We start from the raw sequence: 7659 nt of genomic DNA on the forward strand, positions 1-7659 counted from the left end.
AATTGCTTGAACCTGGGAGGCGGAGGTTGCAATGAGCTGAGATCACGCCACTGCACTCCAGCCTGATCAACAGAGCAAGTCTCTGTACAAAAAAAAAAAAAAAATTATAGAATGGCACATACATACCCAGAACAGAATCTCAGCTCCGTGCAAATGACAACTTGTCACAGCTGGTGGCCCAGCTGGAAAATACTTGTTTCCTCTTCAGGGACTTCAGTCAAGAAAACCCAGTAGTACCTAAGTTAACTACTAAGGAGAAGAGGGAGTGCAGAATGACTGCTTAATGGATACAGAGTTTCCTTTGGGAATGATGAAAATGTTTTCCAACTAAAGAGAGGTGGCAGTTGCACAACGCTGTAAATGTACTAAACGCCACTGAATTGTTCATTTCAAATTAGTTAATTTTATGTTATGTGAATTTCACTTCCATTTTTTTTTTTTTTTTTTTTTTTTTTTTTTGAGACGGAGTCTCGCTCTGTCGCCCAGGCTGGAGTGCAGTGGCGTGATCTCGGCTCACTGCAAGCTCCGCCTCCCGGGTTCACACCATTCTCCTGCCTCAGCCTCTCCGAGTGGCTGGGACTACAGGCGCCCACCACCACGCCCGGCTAATTTTTTGTATTTTTAGTAGAGACGGGGTTTCACCGTGGTCTCGATCTCCTGACCTCGTGATCCGCCCGCCTCGGCCTCCCAAAGTGCTAGGATTACAAGCGTGAGCCACCGTGCCCGGCTTCACTTCCATTTATTAAAAATGGGTTCTAGGCCAGGCTCATGCCTATAATCCCAACATTTTGGGAGGCCAAAGCAGGAGGATCGCTTGAGTCCAGGAGTTCAAGACCAGGCTGGGTAACATAGGGAGACTCCCGTCTGTACAAAAAATTAAAAAATTAGCTGGGCATGGTGTTGTGTGCCTGTAGTCCCAGCTACTTGGGAGGCTGAGGTGGTAGGATCACTTGAGCCTAGGAAGTCGAGGCTGCAGTGAGCTGTGATCGTGCCACTGCACTGCAGCTTGGATGACAGAGCAAGACCCTGTCTCTAAAAAAAATAAGTAAATAAAAAAGGTTCAACTCCCCCCTCAAAAATAGTGTCCAGGGATAACTGTGCCCTAAATCTACCTCGAAGAAATTCAGGCCCTTCGAGAGGTTAAGCAACTTACTCAAGGCCACACAGCCAGGAAGAGGCTGACCCCGAAATCAGCCTGCCTCCAAAGCTCCAGTTCTTTCTACTGCAGACAGGGGAGAAAATGGGTTAACTATCGCCCATCCCTTTCTCTCCAGGGAATTCTTCAGGAATTCCTTTCCCCTGGAGCAGTGTGACTTTATTTACATAAAAACTCTTCCAGGGACATAAACAAGAAATTCAGACCAGTACCAGTATACTATTGTACCTGTAACAGACCCTTTTTCTCAAAATAACCGCAATTCTGTGAAAGTGGAAGTCGAGACGGAGCATTACTCCACGTGTTTGCACAGAAACAAACAAACCTTCTGAGAAGTGCGCTGAATCTAAACGCCTGATTTCACAGGGAAGGAAGGAAAAGCCGGGGACAAGAGACGTTGAAATGCACCTCCCAGGGTAGCAGGGGCATTTTTTTGAGTGAGTTTGGGATGGAGTTGGGTGGGAGGCAGGGGGATGGACAAAATGAACACCTGCCAAAGCCCCAAAACAGTTTCTCCAACCCAGAATGCCCTGACCACCAGTGTGCGGTAGTTTCCCAACTGTCCTGGTATGAGGTTTTCTGGGGGGTCTGACCCTCATTCGAAGTTCACGGAAGCATACAGCGCCCCTGCATCGGAGATTGCTTCTGAGGGACTCAAACCTCAGCCTTGCAAAACAGCGACACTTGAGTGAACCCAGCTGGAGACAAAGGAAGTGTGAGTCAGCCCAAGAATTTCTTTTAAAAGGCCGAGTGAAGGAGGCCACAGCTGCTGGACTGGGAGACAGAATTTGCATGAGCCTGGGGCTGGGCTCTGGGCACAAACCTCCGGATGTCTTCAGGGATCTGTGAGCAGAGAGGCCTGGCTGCAAAGGGTCTGGAGGACAGCCCTTCTGCTAAGGCGTCCGCCCCCAAGGCAGAGGGCTTGGGGGAGCTGGAGGAGGCTGGGCTCCAGGAGGGGTGGCCAGGTAAGTCCTTGGGCCATAGGGAAGAAGTCCAACTGTGTACAAACGTTACCTCTGAGCCACACCACTACCCTGCCAGGAGGTTTGATGTGGTCCCATTTTACAGAGGGGAAGACTGAGTCTGATTTCTTCACTCAACAACTGCTCACTGAATGCCTGGGATGCAGCGGTGAACAAAACCCTGCTTTTATAGAGTTTATAATCTGGTGAAGGATGGGGAGAGAGCAAGAGACAATTTCAGGTGCTGAGCACATGCAGATGAAGAAAATAAACAGGAGGGATGGGGACAGGGGTTTATCAGGGCAGCCTCTCTCAGCTGAGACCTGAATGACAGAAGGGGCTGGTGGGCTGGGGAAGGGCACTCCCACCAGAGGGAATGGCGAATGCTAAGGCCCTGCAGCGGAAGCGACCCTGTGTGTATGAGGAACAGAAAGGCCAGTATGGGTGCGCAGTGATGGGGGAGCAGTCAGTGATGCGGTCAAGAGGTCGGTGAGGCAAGATCAGGTAGAGACTCACAGGCCACTGAAGGAATTTCGATTTTGTTTTCAATGCACCAGGAATGTGCATTTTTGGGGGGAGGGGTGGGGAGAGACAGAGAGGAGGCTGGTCACAGTGGCTCACATCTGTAATCTCAGCACTTTAGGAGGCCAAAGTGGGAGGATCACTTGAGGTCAGGAGATCGAGACCAGCCTGGCCAACATGGCAAAACCCCGTCTCTACTAAAAATACAAAAGTTAGCCGGGCGTGATGGTGGGTGGCCTATAAACCCATCTACTTGAGAGGCTGGGGCAGGAGAATCACTTGAACCCGGGAGGTGGTTGCACTCTAGCCTGGGCAAGAGGGAGATTCCATCTCAAAAAAAAAAAGACAGAGAAAGAGAAAGAGAGAGACATGATCTGATTTTCGTTTTCAGTAGACGCCCCTGGCTGCTGCATGGAAACTGGGCTGTGGGGGCAGAGGAGTGGAGAGACTAGCCAGGAGGCTGCAGCTGCGGTTTCACTCTACTCCCCACAGCCCGATGAGGGGAGATAAAGACAGAAGTCAAGGATGGACTTGGTTTGGGGCTTGAGCGACTGGGTCCATGCAGGTGTCCTTGCCTGAGACAAGGATGGTTTGAGCCAGGGCACCCAGCCGGAGCTGGCTAGACTCCCTTTCTCCCGTGCCGCCCACCCTGCAGAAGGCCCGGAGCGTTCATGCCAGCATTCAGGGACCTCCACGCCCCTCCCTCCTCTTGCCTCTCCACTTTGACCTCACGCTGTTCCCCATGGCCACAGAGCTCTTCTCTCTCTCTCCTGACATGCCATGCTCAGTCCCAGCTCCAGACCTTTGCTCACGCTGCTCTCCCTGAGGGCCCTTCCTCCTCCCTTGGCCTGAGTGGAGGCCTGAGAAGGGCTTCATAGAGCAGTGGCTCTCAAGCTAGCACCTGCCTGGATTTGAATTCCAGCGCTACCACCTCCTAGCATGTGATCCTAAGCACATTCCTTAACAGGACTCAATTTCTTCATCCGCCAAGTAAGAGTGAAAATATAAGTGCTGACCACGTGGGGGTAGTTGCAGGATTAAAGAAGAAGCACTCATTCGTTTCACTCTGGGAACAAGAGAAATGTCAACCAGGGTTAGCCAGTGTTACTTCCTAGTGGCACAGAAATGGCATGAGGGGCTGGGCACAGGGGCCCATGCCTGTCATCCCAGCACTTTGGGAGGCTGAGACGGAAGGATTACTTGAGCTCAGGAATTCGAGACCAGCCTGGGCAACACAGGGAAACCCTGTTTCTAGAAAAAATTTACAAATTAGCCAGGTGTGGTGGTGCACACCTGTGGTCCCAGCTACTCTGGAGGCTGAGGTGGGAAGATCACTTGAACCTGAGAGGTCGAAGCTGCAGTAAGTGGTGATTGCACCACTGCACTCCACCTGGGCAGCAGAGCAAGACCTTGTCTCCAAAAATAAAATATAAAATAAAAAAATTTTAAAAGCATGGAGAAGCAACTGCTCTTTACTATCTCATATGGCTATATGGAAAGTGAAAAGGCTCTGGCCCACCGGGAGGGCTGTCTCCTTCATGGGCAAGTCTCCAGAGCCTCCCAGTATCTACCCACTGGACAGAGGAGTGGCCACAAGCACGCAATCATCTCTGCCCCCTGCAAGGACTTCCTACTCAGCTTTTACAGGAAGGGACCCGAAGCCCAGAGTGACACAGTGGATACACCATGGGTGGTTCCTTCCCAAGTCTTTCTGGCCAGCAGGGACCTGGTGACATCTGAGATACTGGGTAGAGACTCATGTTTTGCTTGAAATGCAACAGGGACTCTTTGGAGGGTTTTAAGAGAGACAGAGGAGAGGCGTGATCTGATTTTCACTTTCAGTAGAATGAAGGTGAACCCACATTTCCCAGGGCAGCTCTACCCTGGCCAGTCCCAGTAATGTGACTTCCCTCAGATTCTCATGGGTGGCTTCATGCCGCAGATGCCATGGATGGTGGGGCCTGTGGCCAGCTGGGGGCCAGGAGTCCTGCCTTCACCTACATCCCCTCTACACCCTGCAGCCAGAGGCTTGAAAAGGGGAAGCTATAGGTCAGATCAAGCCTAGGCTGTGGTGTCCACCACCAATGCTGTGGGATGTCTGCTGGAAAATGAGACCATGAGGTTTACAGGAATTGGAGCCTCTGACTAGCACTGAATGTGAAAGCAAAACTCACACGCATGACGCTCAGGCTATTGCAGACACAAGCAGACACACGGAGGCACATTCACTCACATACACATAAGCATATATACATGCACATACACACACGCATATGTGTGTGCATGACTGCATACACAGGTGTGCATCCACTCATCCACTCATGCATACACTCTGAGGCGCAGGCACACACACGCACGCACACTGACGCAGAGGCTCCCAGACCCCTCTCACGTAGTCTGCCCACTTGCAACCGTAGGCTTGCTCTCCCTGCACCTCAGACCCACTCACATTCCCAGCTCCTGCCAAGAGATACACCCATTTTCCACCAGTGGAAACACACACACTCACACACACCCAAGAGCCCAGGCCCATGGCCTCCAAGCAGCCCTGCACACACAGCAGAGCTGCTTGTACATGGGCACCGTCCCACAAGCCTGCCAGACCACATGGTTGTGCACACGAGCGCACACCAACAGCCCTTCTCTCTCTCTCTGAGTTCACAGAGGTCAGCTTCAGAAACACAGAGAACACTTTGCTCAGCCCACTTTGACTGCGGCCAGTGGCATTTTCCGCGCTCCTCGCTGCCCCAGCCTTACCCGGCATCAAAGTCCACACTCCTGGATTTCACTGAAGTGTGCCCTTGGCCTGGAACACCCTCCTGCCTGCTCTTCCCCCTGTCCCAACATGCCAAATCGCCAGCTCTCCACTGCCCATCCCACCAGGAAGCTCCCAGCAGTCACAGGGCACTAAAGTGTGGGGGTCCTGGGCCAGCTTGTGCTCCTCCATAAAAGTCTTAAACTCTCTGGACCTCAGAATCCTCATTACTAAAATTAAGTTCATTATCAGCATCAGACGAACCTTATTTCCTTGAGAGGGGTTTCATGTCCAGCCAGGCACATAGTAGGGGCTCAGGGAAAAAGCTCACTAAAAGAATAACAATGGGCCTGGCATGGTGGCTTACACCTGTAATCCCAGCATTTTGGGAGACCAAGGAGGGAGGATTGCTTGAGCCCAGGAATTCAAGATCAGCCTGGGCAACATAGTGAGACTCTGTCTCTATAAATAAAATAAAGTAAAATAAAATAGGCCAGGCACAGTGGCTCACACCTGTAATCCCAGCCCTTTGGGAGGCCAAAGTGGGTGGATCACTTGAGGTCATGAGTCTGAGACCAGCCTGGCCAACATGGTAAAACTCTATCTCTACCAAAAACACAAAAAATAGCTGGGCATGGTGGTGGGCGCCTGTAATCCCAGCTACTTGGGAGGCTGAGGCACGAAAATTGCTCAAACGCACAACAGGGAGGTTGCAGTGAGCCGAGATCGTGCCATTGCACTCCAGCGTGGCTGACAGAGCGAGACTCTGGCTTAAAAAAAAATAATAAAATAAAATAATTTGAAATTTGAAATGCTCAACATACCATGTTTGTAATCCCAGCACTCTGGGAGGCCGAAGTGGGGGTACTGCTTGAGCCCAGGAGTTGAGACCAGCTTTAACAACATAGCCAGACCTCATCTATACAAATAATAATAATAAACTTAGTTGGATGTGGTGGCATGAGCCTGTGGTCCCAGCTACTTGGGAGGCTGGGTGGGAGAATTGCTTGAGCCTGGGCAGTCAAGGCTGCAGTGAACCATGATTGCATCAGTGCATTCCAGTCTGGGCAACACAGCAAGACCCCATCTCGATAGATAGATAGATAGATAGATAGATAGATAGATAGATAGATAGATAGACAGACAGACAGACAGACAGACAGATAATAAACCAATGACAATGATGTCCACGACAGACTGAGACCCTGCCATGTTTAAAGAACGCTGTGAGCCCTCCCAGCAAACCTAGCAGGTGACAGGGATCCCATCTCCCAGAAGAAACAGGCCCAGAGGACAACAACGTCTTGTCCAAGGTCACTGGAGTCTGCAGCAGAGCTCATGCCTCTTGATCTCAGCCCAGTGCATCAGTCGAGGGAGGCCGCTCCAGGCATAAACCTGCCAGGGCCTGCCCAGTGCAGTTCTGGAAGGCCGCCGGCCCACTGCACTCCCCACAGGTACTGAGGGGTCCCTGGCCAGCTGGTGTCAGGGACCAGTGAGCAGGAGACCCAGGAGCTGCATGGTGGGCACAGAGGTGAAGACACAGAGGCCATAGAGAGGGGAGGGGTTTTACCCAGGGTGTCAGTTTCCCGAGGCCGCAAGCACAAGTCATGAACTCAGTGGCTTAAAACAATAGAACTTGATTCTCTTACAGTTCTGGAGGCCAGAAGTCTGAAGTCAAAGCTTCAGCAGGGCCCTGCTTCCTCCAGAGGATTGAAGGGAGGCCCCTTCCTTGCTTCTTCCAGCTTCTGATGGCTCCAGGCATTCCTTGGCTTGGAACTATGCGATTCCAGCCTCTGCCTCCATCTGCACAGGGCCTCCTCCCCTCCGTGTCTGTGTCCCAAATCTCTCTCTGTCTGTCTCTTCCAGGGACACCTCACATTGGATTTGGGGTCCACCCATGTTCTCATTTCCAGATCCTCAGATCCTTAATTTAATGACATCTGCAAAGACCCTTCTTCTAAATAAGGTCACTGTCACAGGTTCTGGGGGGTTAGAATGTGGATTTATCTCTTTGGGGACACTTTTAACCCACTACACCTGGAAAGCCAGCAGCAGTGCCAGGCACAGCTCTCCCCTCATCCCAGCCTTGATCTGGGATCTCATTAAGAAGACCAGGGCTGGGCCAACAGAGAGTCGGGAGCCTCCTGGCCTGGCCTGGAATCCTGGCCTTGCCTCTTACTTGCTGTGGGACCTCAGGCAAGTAACTCAGCCTCTCTGTGCTTGTCTCTTCACCTGTAAAATGGGGATGACAGTTCTTACCTCAT

General features: G+C 51.6%; 1 long non-coding RNA gene across 1 annotated transcript; it reads left to right on the forward strand.

Moving 5' to 3' along the window:
* Window positions 1-1875: 1875 nt before the first annotated feature.
* Window positions 1876-4098, forward strand: LOC134732517 (uncharacterized). The gene is made up of 2 exons (XR_010115786.1): window positions 1876-2121; window positions 3032-4098. It is a non-coding gene; the product is annotated as an uncharacterized lncRNA (long non-coding RNA).
* Window positions 4099-7659: the final 3561 nt, after the last annotated feature.

The sequence above is a fragment of the Symphalangus syndactylus genome, chromosome 14 (assembly GCF_028878055.3).
Source record: "Symphalangus syndactylus isolate Jambi chromosome 14, NHGRI_mSymSyn1-v2.1_pri, whole genome shotgun sequence".
NCBI lineage: Eukaryota > Metazoa > Chordata > Mammalia > Primates > Hylobatidae > Symphalangus > Symphalangus syndactylus.